The following is a 21,020-nucleotide window of genomic DNA, read 5'->3' as shown; positions in this document are numbered from 1 at the left end:
ACCACTAACACCACAACACTACCAACACCACCACACCACTAACACCACCACACCACTAACACCACCACACCACTAACACCACCACACCACTAACACCACCACACTACCAACACCACAACACTACCAACACCACAACACTACCAACACCACCACACTACCAACACCACCACACTACCAACACAACAACACTACCAACACCACAACACTACCAACACCACCACACCACTAACACCACCACACCACTAACACCACCACACCACTAACACCACCACACTACCAACACCACCACACCACTAACACCACCACACTACCCACACCACCACACCACTAACACCACCACACCACTAACACCACCACACCACTAACACCACCACACCACTAACACCACCACACCACTGACACCACCACACCACTAACACCACCACACCACTAACACCACCACACCACTAACACCACCACACTACCAACACCACCACACCACTAACACCACCACACTACCAACACCACCACACCACTAACACCACCACACCACTGACACCACCACACCACTAACACCACCACACTACCAACACCACCACACCACTAACACCACCACACCACTAACACCACCACACTACCAACACCACCACACTACCAACACCACTAACACCACCACACCACTAACACCACCACACTACCCACACCACCACACCACTAACACCACCACACCACTAACACCACCACACTACCCACACCACCACACCACTAACACCACCACACCACTAACACCACCACACTACTAACACCACCACACCACTAACACCACCACACCACTAACACCACCACACCACTAACACCACCACACTACCAACACCACCACACCACTAACACCACCACACTACCAACACCACTACACCACTAACACCACCACACCACTAACACCACCACACCACTAACACCACCACACTACCCACACCACTAACACCACCACACCACAACACTACCAACACCACCACACTACCAACACCACCACACCACTAACACCACCACACTACCAACACCACCACACCACTAACACCACCACACCACTAACACCACCACACCACTAACACCACCACACCACTAACACCACCACACCACTAACACCACCACACCACTAACACCACCACACTACCCACACCACTAACACCACCACACCACTAACACCACCACACCACTAACACCACCACACTACCAACACCACCACACCACTAACACCACCACACCACTAACACCACCACACTACTAACACCACCACACCACTAACACCACCACACCACTAACACCACCACACCACTAACACCACCACACCACCAACACCACCACACCACTAACACCACCACACCACTAACACCACCACACCACTAACACCACCACACTACCAACACCACCACACCACTAACACCACCACACTACTAACACCACCACACTACCAACACCACCACACTACCAACACCACCACACTACTAACACCACTAGACTACCAACACCACCACACTACCAACACCACCACACTGCCAACACCACCACACTGCCAACACCACCACACTACTACGAGTAACACCACTATACTACCATTACCACCACACTACTAACACCACCACACTACTAACACCATCACACTACCACCACCACCACACTACCAACACCACCACACTACCAACACCACCACACTACCAACACCACCACACTACCAACACCACCACACTACTAACACCACCACACTACCAACACCACCACACCACTAACACCACCACACTACCAACACCACCACACCACTAACACCACCACACTACCAACACCACCACACTACTAACACCACCACACTACCAACACCACCACACCACTAACACCACCACACTACCAACACCACCACACTACTAACACCACCACACTACTAACACCACCACACCACTAACACCACCACACTACCAACACCACCACACTACCAACACCACCACACTACCAACACCACCACACTACCAACACTACCACACTACTAACACCACCACACTACCAACACCACCACACTACCAACACCACCACACTACTAACACCACCACACTACCAACACCACCACACTACTAACACCACCACACTACTAACACCACTATACTACCAACACCACCACACTACCAACACCACCACACTACCAACACCACCACACTACTAACACCACCACTACTAACACCACTATACTACCAACACCACCACACTGCTAACACCACCACACTACCAACACCACCACACTACTAACACCACCACACTACTAACACCACCACACTACCAACACCACTATACTACCAACACCACCACACTACCAACACCACCACACTACCAACACCACCACACTACCAACACCACCACACTACCAACACCACCACACTACCAACACCACCACACTACCAACACCACCACACTACCAACACCACAACACTACCAACACCACCACACCACCAACACCACCACACTATCAACACCGCCACACTACCAGCACCACCACACTACCAACACCACCACACCAACACCACCAGCACCACCACACCAACACAACCACCACACCACCAGCACCACCACACTACCAACACCACCACACCACCAGCACCACCACACCACCAGCACCACCACACCACCACACTACCAACACCACCACACCACCAGCACCACCACACCACCAGCACCGCCACACTACCAACACCACCACACGCCTATCACTACTACCATAACCATGCTACAAACATTACTACCACTACTCAAACTATTAACCCTACGACCCTAATACTACTACTAACAACACCACATGTAAAATTTCTAACACTACCACACTATTAATGTTACTAACACTACCACACTACTGCTGCTACACCACACTACTAACACTGCCACACTACTGATACTTCTATGGTAACAGATCTAACACCACGACACTACTAACATCACCGCACAACCGGTATCACCACCACCACACCACTAACACCACCACAACATTAACCTCACCGCACCACTAACATCACCACAATAACACCACCACACTACCAATACCACCACTCTAACACCACCACACTACCAATACCACCACTCTAACACCACCACACTACCAATACCACCACTCTAACACCACCACACTAACACCACCACACAGCCAATCCCTCCACACTAACATCACCAAACCACTTAACACCACCTCACTAAAACCACTGCAATACCAACACCACACTACAAACACCACCAAACCACTAACACCACCACACTATCAACACCCCCACACTAATACCACCACACCACTACACCACCACACCATCAGTACCTGTTATGACCCTTATATTACATTATAATCACCCCATTACACTCTTTTGGCCGTAAACCATTAACCTAGTACCGCTTTGGTTACTGCCATCGATAACTCATTTATCCGTATTTTAGCGCCTTTATCAGCAACTCAAAACTTATTCACCTGCATTTTATATCTTTACTGGCATAATTTTTTTTTCCATCTAGGGCCAGGCGTTTTAAAGGGAAAGTAATTTAATAATGAGGGGATTAATTAGCTCTTTCTGACTCATACAGCTCGAACAGTCTTTCCTAAACTGAATTTCCGGGGATAACAAGAATGAAATTTTAAAAAGACGTCCTTTGGTATCTTTATCACAAATACTGAATATGCTGTGTACTCTTTGCTGACTCTTTGTTGTTGCATTATCATTATTATCTGTGATGTACTCCGCAAGGTACTGGGTGGGAGCTGCTGGTAATTACTTTGTTGTTGGTATTGTTCGTCATGTTCTTGGAAACTCTTTTATTTATACCATCGCCACATCCTTACTAGTCAACTAATACGAACTATTTTCACAGGTAGTATTGCATCCGCTTTGCCCACCCACCCACCACCACCCCAATCCGTCCCGCCCACTCCTCTCCACCCACCGCACCCTTTTCCTAACCCCCAGACTGGTATAGCAGTATGTGGCATAAACAATAAGAATGTTCACTACTCACGTCTACTCCATTAACATCATCTCCCCATTCAAGTCTTCTCCCCATTGACGTCCTCTCCCCATTGACGTCTTCTCCCCATTGACATCTACTCCCCCACTAACCTCCCCACCTCCCTCGCCAGGTAACGAGGAGGGTGGAGCGGAAAGGAGCGTGTCTGTGTTACTGGAGGGGGAGGAGGCCGAACTAATCTTCATCAAGCTGCAGGACATCACGCAGGCTATTGCTGTAAGTACCACACACACACACACACACACACACACACACACAGTTACATAATTCCCTTTCACCCCTCATTCCTCTTATTTCTGTTTTACCCCTCGCTCTCACTCATCTTCTCATCCTTCACAGCCTTACACATATTCACTCATTACCCGAGTATAGAGGTTGATATACATTCATACGCATCTTTTACGCATTTTCCTGGGTAAAGAAGAATAAGATTTACGGTACATTCTTACGCATCTCTTACGCATTTTGTAGTTTACCTTCCAACGCATCTTTTACGCATTTACTGGTTAGCGTTCTTATATCTGTTACGTATTTTGCATCTCCCATTCTCAAGCATCTTACGCATTTTTTAGTTTACAGTCTGATTCCTCTCTTACGCATTTCTTGGTCTTTATATAATTCATCTCTTACGCATTTTCTCCTTTATATCCCTCCTTATCTCTTACGCATTTTCTATATAACATTCTTACGCAACTCTGACACCTTTCCTAGAGTTACCCCCTTACGCATCTCTTACTCATTTCTTGATTCATATAAAATTCATCTCATACGCATTTTCTCTGTTACATTTCTCCTTATCTCTTACGCATTTTCTCTAACATTTCTCCTTACCTCTTACGCATTTTCTAGATAACATTCTTAAGCAGCTTGATACCTTTCCTTACGCATCTCATACGCTTTTGCTAAAGTGAATTTCTTACTTACATCTTACGTATTTTCCGGACTTATATTCTTACGCAAATCTTATCTATCTTTCAGAGCTAAGAAACCATTGGATCATCTAATCCCTTCAGTCCGAAAACCTTTTTTTTTTTTTTTTTTTTTCCTGGCATTTTGTGACGGTTATATTCAGTTTGGGATGTGACGAGAGAGAGAGAGAGAGAGAGAGAGAGAGAGAGAGAGAGAGAGAGAGAGAGAGAAATGTTGTATGGCTTCTTTCTTGGTCTTTCCCTCTGACATTTTTCTATCACTCCCTCCTTCATCTCTCTCTCTCTCTCTCTCTCTCTCTCTCTCTCTCTCTCTCTCTCTCTCTCTCCAGCAAATATTAATAAAAAAGCAAAACAAAAAAGTTACATAAAAAACTGAGGGGAAACTATAAAAATTCCTCTTCCTTCTCCCCCTGTTTCCCCCCCCTTTTCCTCCCCCCCTCCCTCGGTCCCCCTTTCCCTCCACTCCGATTCTTCTCTCCCTGCTCCTCTTTGCTCCCTTTCACCTTCCCTCCTCCCTTCCTTTCTCCTTCCTCCATCTCTTTCCTTCCTCTCTTCCCCCGTTTTTCTCTTTCCCCCTTCCCTCCTCTCTCTTCTCTTCCTCTCCCCTTCCCAGTTGCATCCATTCCCTCCTTTCCTTTCTTCTTCCCTCCCCATCTCTCCTCTCTCTTTCCTCTCTGCCCTCACTTTCCATCCTCTCCCTTCCCCTTCTCTCCGTTCTTTCTCTTCATTTCCCTGTCCCCTTCTTCCCTTTTCTTTCATTCTCTATCCTGTCCCATCCTTTCTCCTTCTCTTCCTTTCTCCTTCTCTTCCTTTCTCCTTCCCCTCCTGCTTTTCTATTTCCCTTCCTCCCTGTCTCCCTCTCCCCTCTTTCTCCTTCCCTCCCTCCCCGTCCCTTGCATCTCATTCCCCTCCTTTCCTTCCCTTTATCTTTCCTTCCCCTTCTCTTTCCTTCCTGTTATCCCCTTCTCCTTCCTTCCCTTTTCCCTTCCCTCCAATTCTCCTTTCCCTATCCCCCCTTTCTCTTCCACACCCATCTCCTTCCCTTGCATCCCTTTGTCCTTTCCTCCCTTCTCCTCCCTGTTCCTCGCTCCCCTCCCCCCAACCCTTTGAGCGGTGGATGGTGTGGGGGGGGGGTACATCAAAGCCCATCACCCCCTCTTTTTTTTTCCACCTTTTCTTTTTTCCCCACCCGTCTTCCCCTTGACTAAACGGCGAGAGAAAACTGGAATAAACCTGTCCAGTCTGATGGCACAGTTTTCATATTATTCTTACTCTCTGTAGACTACTTTATTTTACATATTTTTAAAACTGGAGGGGTTACAGATAGCCCAAATTAACCCCTTCATTCCTCCTTTAAGCTGAGGCAAATCGTCTTACCTGATTAATAAGGAAAAATAAAGTAGGCTGATTGGATCGAATTGGTTAACTCCATCAGCACGAGGACATGGTTTGTGTCACGTTCTCGCAGTGTACAAGCGTCTTTATTCAGCTTACGAGACATTTTTACTCAGCTTACGAGACATTTTTACTCAGCTTGCGAGACTTATCCAGCTTACGAGACATTTTTATTCGGCTTACGAGACATTTTTTATTCGGCTTAACGAGACATTTTTATTAAGTTTACGAGACATTCTTATTCGGCTTATGAGACATTTTTATTCAGTTTACGAGACATTTTTATTCAATCTCCTCCATGTCATTCTGTCCTCCGCTGTCAGGCTGCCCACTCCCCAGCTCACACCACTCTCACTCATATCTCCACCCCATCCCTCCGTCTCATCCTCGGTCTTCCTGTTTCCGGTGACAGCAGGGATAAAATCTGAGGAACATCATCCTCGTGACAAAGAGAGTTGTCCCATAGTTTGAATGAAATCGTCTAGCAATAGCAGAAGAAATGTAGTAGTAGTCGTAGTAGTAGTAGCAGCAGCAGCATTAGTAGTAGTAGTAGTAGCAGTAGTAGTAGTAGTAGCAGCAGTAGTAGTAGTAGTAGTAGCAGCAGCAGCAGTAGTAGTAGTAGTAGTAGTAGCAGCAGTAGTAGTAGTAGTAGTAGTTGCAACCCCAGGCTCATGTGAACGTGAACTTGTCCGTTACCTGCAGTCCACCATCCTCCTTTGGGGGAAGAAGGACGGAGTTGAGGGGCGTTTGTATAACCGGGCAGTGGAGTTGCTCAGCTGTATCGGTGCCACCCCACGAAGGCTACCCCTCACCAGCACCAGATGGAATATAAAGGATGTCATTGTAGTGAAGGGACTGAGTCGTAAACCTCAGGGGAAGGACTTACCTGTTTTACTGTGACTACTTCCCACGGTTTACTTGCCCTAGGGTGCTGAAGAGGAAGGCCTTCACGTGATGGCACCGATATGACCTGGCGGTGGAGCTGCCAGGTTATATAAACCACCCCCAACACCCTGTCCCTTGAAATGAAGATGTTAGACCGCAGGATAACAGCTTCAGCCTGCAGTCTACTGGGTTCACGTGCAGATGAACCTGGGATTACTTTACTACTGCTGCTACTACTACCACCACCACCACCACCACCACCACCACCACCACCACCACCACTACTGTTTCTGCTGCTCCTGCTGCTACTAAAACGACTACTATTACTGCTACTGCTACTACTGTTACTACTACTACTACGACTACTACTATTACCACCACCACCACCACTACTCACCACGAGAGGTCTGCCTGTTTGACTGTTAGATGTCACTCAGCTGAATAAAATCGTCTGGCGTTAACCTGAGTAAAGGAACCATATCCAGCAATCTGAAACGAAAGGGTTAGCTAGTCTCCCATAACCCCTTCAGTGCGGTGGCTTTAATTCTCTTCTTGCTGCCACCAGACGGTTTCAGGTAGTGTAGGGAAGACCTCTTGTAGTGAACGAATATCTCGGAACCAAGTTAATGTAATTTTGAACCATTGTATTTTCGCAAAATGAACTCCCAGTCATTTCCAGTAACTGGAAAATAAATACCCAATCAGTATAAAAGCCATATCCTCAGCCACCTAATCTCTAAGATGTGCATGCGGATAAAGCTTGTCCTTGAAATAATTTCAGTTTTAAACTCAGTTTCCCTCTCGCCATGACTGAGGATGTAAGGTGTGAGGTGACATAAGCACTGAGGAGATCTGGAGGCCAAGTCCCCAAGAAGATTTTCGCTTCCCCTAGTTAGGTTTTCGCGTATGCAAAGTGTCATGGCGAGCGGCTGTAACTATGGTCTCCATAAACAGTTGTCTGTAACTTGTAAATATATATACAATCAGTACCCTGTAATTGAAAAATAAATACTGTCAGTTTTCTGTAACTGGCAAATAAATACCCGTAAATGGCCCCTGGGAATTATGTGACGCAGATATATTTTTTATCCAGCATTACGGTGATTGAAACGCTTTGATAACGGGAATGCCATTGACTGAAACCCTTCCGTGAAATAGTACGACCCTGCCGCTGCAACGGGGAAGTTTTAGCATGAGAGATTTCTAGCCCTTCGATTCCATGACACAGTATGTATTTTTTTTATGTATTTTTTTATCATGCTATCACTAGAGAACTTTATTTAGCGTAAAGGGGACATCTTGCAGTGAACGGAGTATTGAAGACTACAGCAAACCCCTTTGGTTCAAAAACGCTATCTTAAGGGAAAGGAAATAGTTTGAAGGTAAGAGTAACCCTTCTAATATGAAGAATCTATCCAAAAGGGAGGAAAATACTCTGAGGAGCAAGAACAAAATATAAAACAAGTCTTCGGAGTGATGGAGTTAATAGGAGAGAGTAAGTTGCAAATAATAATAGTAATAATAATAACAACAAAAATAATAATAACAATAATAATAAAACTGAATCTGTCGCTGAAAGGCCGGATACCAGCTTACATGAGGACCCGATCAGTCATGAATAAACCACTCGTTCTGCTCTTCCTAAATTACACATATACAGTATACTCAGGGTTAGTGGAATGATGATGATGTTAACAGCACATTAAAGTTTACTGGAGGTGATTAGAATAGCAGTGTGAGGCACGCTATGACTAACGAAAAAAGAAAAAAATTGTTGGTTTCATTACGGGGACTCAAGCAGCAATCTTCTTTTGCATTCTTTTACGACTCCCGGTTCTCCTCCGTTTGGGATTTCGGCGGGATTTGGTAAAGTCTAGCATAAATCTTTAATTCCATACTGCTCTTCTGAGGACTGTCTTTCTGTGCCGTCAACTCGGATTACCTTTCTTAGTCATTCCATAATTGGTGTGGTAGAGAGTCAGTGTTCTTCGTAAACTATCATTTGTGCGCTCAAGGATCTGTTTTCACATCATATAGTCCTTCTGTGACATTCCGAGTTATATATCTAGCACTGTCCACTCACAGAGTGTGTAAATGGCCTCATCATTTTTCACTCCCTTCTCGCTCATTGCCGAGTTCATCAGAACATTCACACGACGAGGCTATGGTGTGCCTTCTGATGTGTCTGTTATTTCGCACTAGGGGAAAAGAAACCGCTGTTGTTAATGCCAAAAAATTACTTCCTGTATATTTCCACTCACCACACTCTTCCACACAACTTCCCTCTGACGTTTAACAACACACAACGTGGTTCTGTACCGTCTTTCTATCTATCTATCTATTGCCAGACGCCTCAATCCCGTTTGGGGTGGCCACAAACAAATCGCCTCCAAGTCGCCCTGTCCCCCGCCATTTCACTGCCCTGCTCCCAACTCACACCCCCCTCTCTCATATACCTCTCCACCCCATCCCTCCATCTCATCCTCGGCCTCCCCCTCCCTCTTCCCCCCTCCACCTCACTCACATACACTCTCTTCGTCAGTCTTTCACCCTCCATCCTCTCCACATGGCCAAACCACCTCAGTGTGTTCCTCATAACGCTTCCTATCACATTCACATCCACACCACAACGCTCCTTTATATCCTCATTCGTCAGCCTGTCTCTCCACGTGACTCCACAGGCTCCTCTTAAATAACTCATTTCCACTGCTCTCATTCTTGACTTGTGTCCTTCCAACAATGTCCAAGCTTCACTTCCGTACGTTAGAGTTGGTTATCACAATACTGTCAACATCCTTAATGTCCTCTTTCTTGTTTTCTAGCAATATCAGCTTCCCAGGGGTTAGGTGTACAGAACAGACGCCTTAGTTTTCTTAACCCCATTCAGTAACTTTGTACAGGAGCCCTATTCGCCCATGTTTTGAGTAAAACTAGCCCTCGCGCATGCGTGTGTGTGTGTGTGTGTGTGTGTGTGTGTGTGTGTGTGTGTGTGTGTGTGTGTGTGTGTGTGTGTTTCAGAGGGTGAAGCTCATCACATGAATCACGTTTAAACAGAGTGAGTGGAGTCAGAGGCTTTATACTGTAGCTCATCAACATCTTTTCACTGCCTTTCTTCAAGTCTCTTTCTTGCCACTGCTACTGTTGCGTCACACCTTCATTACCATCGCAGTAAGAGTCCCCAGTAACTCTTCTTGCCTGGGTACAACATGGAACAATAACTAGGCCTACCGTTTGTACCCTGACTTGGCCTAAAATTGCCCTCTATCCATCTTGAATCCTGAGTTGTAACAATTGATTACCACTAGAATATGATGTTAGTCACGAGGAAGTGCTGTGGGAAGTATGAAGAGCCATAGTACTGTCTTCTTCCGCCACTGAGCTACGTGAAAAAACTGCAAAAGGATAAAAATTTGGGCCAGGTTAGAGTAAAAATAGTATAGTGCTGGTTGGGTACATTATGGAACCACTAGTAAGCTTCAGAATGGAACCACAATCATAAACTGTAGTATGAACCAGTTATCTACAGTATGAAAGTACAAACTGCGGTATGGAACAAGAGATACTAAGGCAGGGTACAGTGTAGATCCAACCGCCGTAGAACCACAAGCTACAATACCAAGCCACAGGGAGGGTATGATACTGACGGGAATTACATCTGGTCTGGTACCTATTCCAGCGGGCCTCTGTTGCAGGCTTAACGGGTATTGGGACCCCGGCCTGGCTTTCATGCAACCCTCATGCAATTATGGCTTGATTAATTAACTGCCGCTCGCCTCTCGTTGAAGCCCCCTGCATGCCATCCCTCACCCTCACCCCTCACTCTCACCCCTTCACCTCTCACCCTCCATGCCTCCATATTGCATGATTTGTGCACAGTCTGTTAAAAAACTGCCATTGCACGATCTGACACCACGGACGATGGCTACTGAAATATGCCCAGAGCTTTTTTCATCACAGTGTTAAAGCTACTTTCGTTAGATTGTCATATATCACTTGCTTGAGACATCTTCCAGGCAGAATGGTTATAATTTCCATATTCAAATGACAATAGAGTAATCTCGTTGGAACTTAAACTATATTGATCATTCCGTATATCATCGAACTCTTCTTGTGCGTTTTAGTTTTTTTTTTTTCTACAGGTGGTCTGGTGGTGTAGTGGCTTAAATGCCCAAGTCGGAGTGATAGAGGTGGCAGTATAGTTTTCGATCATGTAATGTTGCCAAAAGACCCATGGTGGCCGTCTGCCCTAAAGCCTTTCTGTTCGATGACGCCTTTTCTCACTCTGTTTTGGCTCTTCTGTTGATAATATTACAGGATTCGTAAAAAGAATGTGCTCATATGGTAGAGTCAAGTAGGGAGCATGAAATAGGGTATATGTGAATGAGTTTGAAGACAGAAAGGGGTGTGGTAGGTCAAGGAGACGGATAGATGTAATAATGAGTGTTTGTGAAGGCGAGGGATGGAAGGTAAGGAACTGACAAAGGATTGAAATGAGTGGATGAAGATGCACATGACATGTTGCCCCCTTTTTTTTTTTTTTTTTTTTTTTTTTTAGTAGTAGTAGTCGATGACCTGGCTCTATCCCACAGGTGTTTTCTGAAGCGCATAGACGAGAGAGAGAGAGAGAGAGAGAGGGAGAGGAGCAATGGGCGGATGGTTTTTGCTTATGAAATGCTGCTAAGGTTTCCGAGGCTGGGGTGATGTAGTAATGGCTGTTGGCGTTTGTTTCATTTTACTGGTACATTATTTGCTAGTCTTTAAACCGTTGTACTGACTTTTTGTTTGTTTTTAGATCTTTCCTGACTCCATCTGTTAATTGGCTAAAATTTGACTGAACCTGATAATGAAGCGAACGTTTGTATATGCAATAAATTTTAATTTTGTGCGTATTCTTTATTCATTTTTAGATCCATCCAAACTTCGCCTGTTAGTTGGGCTAGAAATTCGAGTTAACATGATGATGATGAAGCTAATGTTTATATACTGTATATGCAGTAAACTACTCTAAATGAACTGCTCCAGAGAAATACATTGACAGTGTCTGATTGGCTTACTATACTTAACTGAAAGCAAGATACTCGAGTGTGTGCGTTCTCTGGCTCCAGATTTACTTAGCGAAAATAATTTCCGTCACAGTTTGCATATATCCTTTGGTTCGAATATTTCCAGCACTTTACTGTGATGGTAATTCGCCGTCCTCACTGCGACGCGGCCTTCATCAGTCTCTCCATTTAGCAATTTCGAGATGAGTTGTGAGAGGCAATATGAGAGTCAGGACGATCTCATATGCAGACCGAAATTAAAAACAAACTGATGGAATATTGGAGAAAGCTGAAAAACGTCCAGGCCATGAATCACCGTGAATCCTCTTCCGTTAGTCATGTACACGCTGGGACAAATTTTCGTCTAATATTTCACCTGATCTGCCTCTCACTTTACTGTGCTGGCTGGTATTCTGATACTGAGAGAGGCTTGGCATGTTTCTGCGCCTGACGATAATACCTTTGATATTGTGGCCTACGTCAGGGAGGAGAGTGACGGACGTGGCCGCCTTTCTCTCACTCTATCTCTATTTCTTTATCTGTCTGTCTGTCTCAGTCTCACACCGTCTCCAGTGTTCTCCATCTTGCCCCTGCAGCCCGAGGACTTTGCTAATTTTGATTTTTCTAGACGATTTTATTCAACTGCGGGAAAGCGCTTTGATTTGGAGGGGTTTTCATGAATCACTTAACTGCTAAAGGTCCTTCTTAACTGGAAACTAATTTTAACTTGTAAAATATACAAACGTGTTCGTCGGCCGCTGATTTGCACCCCGCCAGAAAGCCTTCAAAGCGAAAGTAAAGAAATGAGCGTGGTGAGCAAAAGAATGGGTGGGTTGGGCAGAAAATATGATGGGCGGTGAGGCTGTGGTGGGAAAGTATGCCCTGTGAAAATGGATGTTGTAAAGAGCAGTGGTTTGAGTGCAGCTTACTTCAAAATATCCTCCGTGAGCGAAAGTGTCAATGGGTAGAAATATGAGAGTGAGACACAAAAATGGGTGGAATGAGCTAGAACTTGTGTTGAAGGTGGGGAGAAAGCATGAAGTATATCCGGTGAAAATAGGTGCTGCAGGAGTAATTATCTGAGTACAGTGAAGTTTTGTTTTTATTTTTTCAAAGTTTTCTCCATCAACAAGAATAAGGCACGTTGCTTTCTATTACTTGGAGCTTTGTGACGCAAGTAAAAATACGTCGTCGCTCTGAAGTTAAAAGTAATAGACAGGACGCAAGTGAGAATTTCATGTAACAGAACTGGGTTTTTAGAGCAAGTCATCGGAAGCTTTGAGAGGAGAGAGAGAGAGAGAGAAATAGTTCATGATCATTTCCCTCCCAGAGGTAAGATTTATTGTCGGTGAATGACCAGGAGACATGGGAAAATTCTAGCCTGCTTGTCCTTCCTGGATATTTGAGTCACAACAAAATAATTATCGTAAGTTTGTGAATCAGGAACCAGAGTCATTGTGGAGTTGTAATGGCTGTTGGATGTTCCTCACTGTTTTTTCATTGAGGTATAATTTTAGGCTTGGCATCCCCATCCTGGTCGTGCTAACTCGAGAGGGAAAGAGAGAGAGAGACGTAACAATAGGCCCACCTTCACATAATGCCCAGTACCAACAGCTTGTTATAAGCATAGGCAGTACGTGGGAACATGTAGACTGCGGTAAAAAAAAAAAAAAAAAAAAGTGGTATTATACTCATCCGAAACAGACGTTTGTTGCTCATATTGTTCGTGTGTGCGTGTGTGTGTAGGGGGGTGGGGGACTAAGAAGTGAGAATGGCAGAACTCGAGGGTCCATGCACAATAATTTTATACACTGTAAGAGGTGTATATTTTGTTTCTGTGGTTGACTGACGAAGCTGAAGAGAATCCAAGCAATTTTGTTTAGCTTCACCTTACCTTCTTTTATATTTACGCTTAAATATTAATCTGTAATATAAATCAATGACTTTTTTTTTCTTTTGATGTGAATCATGATTTAATTCAATGATTTAAGTCAACTTAATTAAAATCAGACAACCCTGTCTGGGTAAGATGTGGTCACACGGCCGGTAATAAATCCATGCAGCCATTTGTTTTTCTATCCATCTATCTCAGTCTATCCAGCGAGAGGGACACACTGACTGGTAAATGGTGGTGTACATTATCAGCAATCGTTTGAGCTGTTAGGCCGCACTCCACATCCATCCATCTGGCCATGTATCCATGCACTGTGAGTCTATCCATCTGTCTTTATCTCTTGTTTCACCAGCGAGAGGGTCATGCAGACGGTTGGTTGGTGGTGTACAGTATCAGTGACCGTGAGAGCTACAAGGCCGCCTCCACCTCGCTTGGTAAGGTGTGGTCCATAGGTCACGTCACGCAGCGGGCCGTCATACTCGTCGCAAACAAGACGGACCTCGAGAGAACTAGGGTCGTCAGCACGGCAGGTAAGTTAGGTCGCGTCCACGCCAAAATCTTGCTGACGCGGACGGGTGCGGGCTGACGTTTTGCATCATTGAAACCCATACATGTGACCCCCCTGGCAGGCGGAAACTTCCATGGGTTATACTGATACAGAACGCCCGCCCTCAGCCACTTGCGTTAGTAAGCATATGTAATAATATTATGTGTAATGCTCATTCTGTTTGATTTCTTGTATGATATTGTGCTCTATGTTTTTTCTGTGTTCATTAATTTTTTTTAAAGAACATGTGTTGTGTCTGTTGTCTGTATAGTATAATGTGTAATGTCTACTCCGTGTATGATTTCTCGTCTAATATCGCGTAATGTCTTCTGTGTACAAATACTCGTATGTGTATGATTTCGTGTGTAACATTGTTTTGTGTATACCTTGTATGATACCTTGCATAATGTCTATTCTGTGTATAACAATTAATACAATATCATAAATAATGTGTGTTGTAATGTGTACTAACTCTATCCCCCACCACCAGAGGGCCGGACGCTAGCCAGGACGTACGAGTGTAAGTTCATCGAGGTGAGCGCCGGCTTTGACCACAATGTTGACGAGCTGCTGGTGGGAATCCTGACCCAGGTGAGTTGCGGGGAGTTACTGGCCGTGCTCCTGGTGGGGCCACACCTGCACACGGTAACATTTGGTGGGTCCATACTTGTACATGGTAACATCTAATGGGTCCATACCTGCATACGGGAACATTTGGTGGATCCACACCTGCATGGGGTAACATTTAGTGGGTTATTACCTGTATTCGGTAACATTTGGTGGGTTATTACCTGTATACGGCAACATTTGGTGGATCCACACCTGCATACGGTAACATGTAGTGGGTTATTACCTGTATACGGTTACATTTGGTGGGTTCACACCTTTATATGGTTACATTTGGTGGGTTTACACCTGCGTACGATTACATTGGGTGGGTTCACACCTGCATATGGTAACATTTAGTGGATCCATACTCGCATAATTGACCCAGATCGTGAATTCACACCTGCATACGAGTACACAAACATTTATTGGGTTCATACCTGTATGCGATAGCATTTAATGGACCTATACCTACATAAACACACCCTCACAAATATCATAGCATCAGGCTTGAATGAAACACCCTTAGCGTGTATTCAGTGCAAACGGTGAGTACTGGCATTAGCGCCGAAGTGGTGAAATGTGAAGGTATGTAGTAGGGCTTATGGGCCTTAGGGAACGAGCTGGCAAGTGTACAGTGTACCCTGTACTGGGGGCAAATCAAATATACATAAATTAGTAAAGGTGTGGTTGCCTGAATTTTGATGAGCCGTAGCTGTGAGGAAGGAGTAAGTCTGGTTAGTGCTTAGCCGCAACAACCCCCTGACCTAAAGGGGTTATGGTGCTTCGTCAGGTTAGGCTGAAGGCGCAAAAATTGCCGCAGAAATGTCTGTGGAGCGACATGAACAACTATAATAACTGAGTAAGAATGTGGTGATCTGGCTGATGCGGGAAAAGTAACAATGAACGCTCAGAGGTAGTTTGGCCATGTGGAGCAATTCGAGAACGAGAGGAGGAGAGGAAGACCGAGAACGAGATGGAGAGATAAAATGTGTAAGTATGCAAGGGAGGATGGTGCGCCATGGGAAGAGGGGTCTTTACTGAGTAGGGATAGAACCATTAGCACGAAATGGAGAGATGAAGTGCGAGAGGATGTAAGGGATGTGCCATGGGAAAAAATAGATAAATAGACAGATAAATAGATAGATTGATGGTAAAGATAACGTTTCAGAGCTGAGAGTAACATGTCCAGTTCATCGCTCAGCCCAGACATAAAAAAAAAAAAAAATGAGAGGGAACGCATTTGTCTCGCTTTATGGCCACACATGGAGCCGTGAGCGCCTGTCTGCGTTAATGAGGAAAAAATTGCTGAGACAGCATGCTGTGATTGTTGTGTGCTATAGTCCGTTGTCTTTCTTTTTTTTTTCTTTTTTTTTTTATGTGTCCGACTCTGGACATAGGCTTCACAGCCTGACCCCAAGGCCCAGTAGTCCCCCTACATTCCATACACCGCTACATGCCACCACTTTGGTGCTAACACCCACCGTCCATATTGAATACAAGCAAGGGCTGTCGCATATAGGACTGGTGTATTGGTATTAGCGGGGATATTTTGACGACATGTCGGCGGGTCTTCTGGTAAAGTCTGCATGAAATTCATATCCTTAAATTGTTCCCTGTCCCAGCGGGGATTTGAACCTGGGTCCGGCAGGACTGCAGGCCACCTCTCTACCGATTGAGCCACCGCCTCCCCCTCTGGCGGAACTGGGCCATTCCCACAACGTGGTTGCATGAAATTCGATGAGCCTTAGTTGTGAGGTAGGATTGAGTCTACTTGGTTACTAGTCAATCACTCCTTCAATCTGACTACCGATGGCCATCATCTGAGCAGAATGGGGTAAGGAATCTTTGTTAGGTTAGAATAAACATGCTATATACATAAAGAGCGGTCATAGTTTTCTGCTCGACTTAGATGGCATGCCATGTTTGAAGCGACATTTATGCCATGTCAGCGAAGATCAAAACTTTGCGTACTTTTCCACTGCGTTTGTTTCACATTACAAGTCCGTCTCTTTCTTCGATAATACTCATCAAAGGGAATCATTTGTGGGCAAAGACCTACCAAGCCTTTCTCACCTAAGGAATATTAGCCATCAGAGGAAAATGAAAAACAAGAGGTGAAATATTAGGCAAACCTTTATTCTTGACTGAATATTTAGAAACACACACACACACACACACACACACACACACACACACACACACACACACACACACACACACACACACACACACACACACACACACACACACACACACACACACACACACACACACACACACACACACACACACACACACACACACACACACACACACACACACACACACACACACACACACACACACACACACACACACACACACACACACACACACACACACACACACACACACACACACACACACACACACACACACACACACACACACACACACACACACACACACACACACACACACACACACACACACACACACACACACACACACACACACACACACACACACACACACACACACACACACACACACACACACACACACACACACACACACACACACACACACACACACACACACACACACACACACACACACACACACACACACACACACACACACACACACACACACACACACACACACACACACACACACACACACACACACACACACACACACACACACACACACACACACACACACACACACACACACACACACACACACACACACACACACACACACACACACACACACACACACACACACACACACACACACACACACACACACACACACACACACACACACACACACACACACACACACACACACACACACACACACACACACACACACACACACTTTAGGGAAATGTATATACTTGAAATACGTGCTTCTATTGGATATCTCGGGTGTATGAAGAATGTGACTCAGGGTATATGTAGCATAAACTAGGAAATTCAGTCCGATCTTTCTCTGCTGTTAACACGAAGTCAGGATACAACTGACAACCTAAAGAAAAGCTTCCTGTTAGATAAGCCTGAGGCAGTAAGTCAACAGCCGCGGCTGCTATGACAGCACTGACGGTGTTCCACGTGGGCGACTGGCGGGTCTTCTCTCGTATAGCCTATCAGTTCAAGTAACGCCAGTCAGTTGAGTGAGTCATAGGAGGCTGAACGGAAAACTAAAATAACAAAAACTTTCCCAACAGATACGCCTGAAGCAGCAAGCCAACACCCGGGGAAACTGGGGAGACAGTGCTGACGCTGGGTCCAGCTCGGCCATTGGCGGGGGAAGCTTGGGCGGGAGTTTCGACACGTCCCCCACCTCGGCCACCAGCACCCCGACCACGAAACTCAAACACAAAAACAGCTTCAGAGTCAAAGGCATCCTCAGTAAGCTCTTGCACAAAGACCGAAAGACTAAATCCTGTGAGAATCTCCATGTGTTGTGAGTGTGGTAATGCCGAGCTGGAACTGTACTGTGCTGACGTTACTAAATACATTTTTTTCGAGTTGGAGAGTGAGTTATATGAGAAAGAGACAATAATGGCGTCGTGGTTACACTATACGGTATATTTTTTCGATGTAGGGAGCGAGTTGTAGGAGCAAGAGACAGTAGTAACGTAAATATGTACCGTTTTTTTTTTTTTTCCCCCGAGGAGAGGAGTAAACTATTTCATGAAGAGTAAAGGTGTCTTTGTACCTGGAAATGAAGTCCTGTTTAATTAACGTCTTCAGTCCGATGACGTACTTTTAGAAGTATTCTGACAACCACCTGATGATTACATTGGTAAAATGTTCAAATAGTGAAGGGGCGAATGGAAACAATACCCAATACTGGTGTAGTTACGGGGTAACTCATTTCCCCCCCCCCCATCCAGAACCTTGGCCCCCATTGGCCTCCCTCATTTGACATTTCGGACAACTTAATGTGTGTAGTGTGTGCAGTAGTGCCCCCTCCCCCCAGAATATCGTTTGACCTCACCCAAGCCCCTCATTATTGAAGACCTGGCTACACCACTGTACCCGGACTCACCAGCTCGAAAACTTTCTCGTAAGCTGAGTAAAATTAGCGAAAGATACCACGAATAACAAAAGTGCATCATCGGAATGAAGTAGTTAATTAGCTGTGATGTCGTACTGTGACCTCACCTGTTCGGGACGATCAAAGTAACAGAAGTTTCAGACAATCATAGACAGTCAGGAGTCATTCACAAATCTCTGCCAAGATCAAATCAAGTGGGAAATAGTGATAAAATTGGGAACATTATGAGTACGTTCGGCGATGTTAAAGTTTTGTGTCCTTACAGTTGGTCAATCTTACACCACAAACAAAATCAGGTGTGGCAAAAAGGGTCCTCTCACACTGAAACTGAATCGGATATAAGGTCGTATTCTGAGTGGCTTTGGAGATTTCGTAACACCTCTCCCTTAATTATTTATTTCACACTTTGCACCTCATTATCCTTTTGTGTTTCATTGATGCAAATTGTATCTGTATAATGCTAGATAAGTTTCATACAAAAGAATACTAGGGTGTAATATGCAAAATAAATCGCTAAGAAAGAGGTATTGCTAAGCCATTTATTCCATCTAGAATGTGGATTACATTCTGATGTAAAGTTTTTCCGATGCCGTGGGCTGCAGTTAAAGCTGGAAGAACACTCCATTGCACAAGGCCACGTCATACATATTCCTGTTCATATTATCACCTATATTATGCCTGGTACTGAAAAAACGGAATCGCCAGAACGTGTGGCTTAGTGAAACAGGATGTTCTTCTTCTAGCTTTTACCCCGACCTGCACAATCGGACAGGTTGCGTTTGAATATGGCAGAGTCCGACCTTACTGTGCCATTATGCAGAAACCTTTTAACCCATTAAAGCCAGAGAATATCCAAACTAATTAGTAATTTTGGCCAACTGTACAGTTAGTGGCAAAAGTTTGTTCTCACTATTGACCTAAAAATAACGATCGTAGGAGATGACTGACCACCCATCCCAGTGCCCTTCTTTCCTCGAGGACATGAAACAGACTTTTGACGCTAACTGTACGTGAGAATTTCCAGCTACTTCACAATTCCCCTTTACAATGTTGTAACATCGAGGCATCATTACACAGCCTTATAAATCCGCGATCTCTGGTACTGTAGTCGTATTACTTAATTTTACTCTGATGATGTTGTTAGAGTCTTAATTAGCACCCTTCAAAGGTATAAGAATATATAAACGCAAGAGCAAGGTTATCTGGAATTTTGCAGGTCTTCTGGATGTTTGAAGTAACGCTATAACAATAAGAAACTCTATTGGAGCCAGTCCTCATATTTCACAGGTCGGCTTGAAACACGCTGTATCTTCGTTTGTTGTTCTTTGACGTGCTTTCACCAAAGTGTAATCGCTTTGTCAGTGCATTAACAGTGTCTTCCCCACAGACTAACTGGGATAAAAGCATACTCTCCAGCTTTGTTAGGGGAGGTGACATCTATTGAAGCATTGTACTGTACTAATTCATGTTATACTTTTTTGTTTTTTTCAATCCTGCGAGTAACAGTTCACCACTTGACAATCATTACAGCTGAGATATAAGATTTTTCTTTAATTTTTAATAGCCATACGGTAATTACAAAACTTTTAGCTTAACTGTTAACAAAGTGCAAGTTCTATTGCAGCAGTTCCCAGAGTACATAT

General features: G+C 44.8%; 1 pseudogene; it reads left to right on the top strand.

The window, feature by feature from the left end:
- The window catches only part of LOC145408283 (uncharacterized), a 116,930-nt pseudogene extending 98,123 nt beyond the window's left edge, over positions 1-18,807 (top strand).
- The last annotated feature ends 2,213 nt before the right edge of the window (positions 18,808-21,020 follow it).

Source organism: Coenobita brevimanus, chromosome 76 (genome assembly GCF_032717465.1).
Source record: "Coenobita brevimanus isolate Jiangsu-jjx chromosome 76, ASM3271746v2, whole genome shotgun sequence".
NCBI lineage: Eukaryota > Metazoa > Arthropoda > Malacostraca > Decapoda > Coenobitidae > Coenobita > Coenobita brevimanus.
This window is presented reverse-complemented; position numbering and strand designations above follow the sequence as displayed.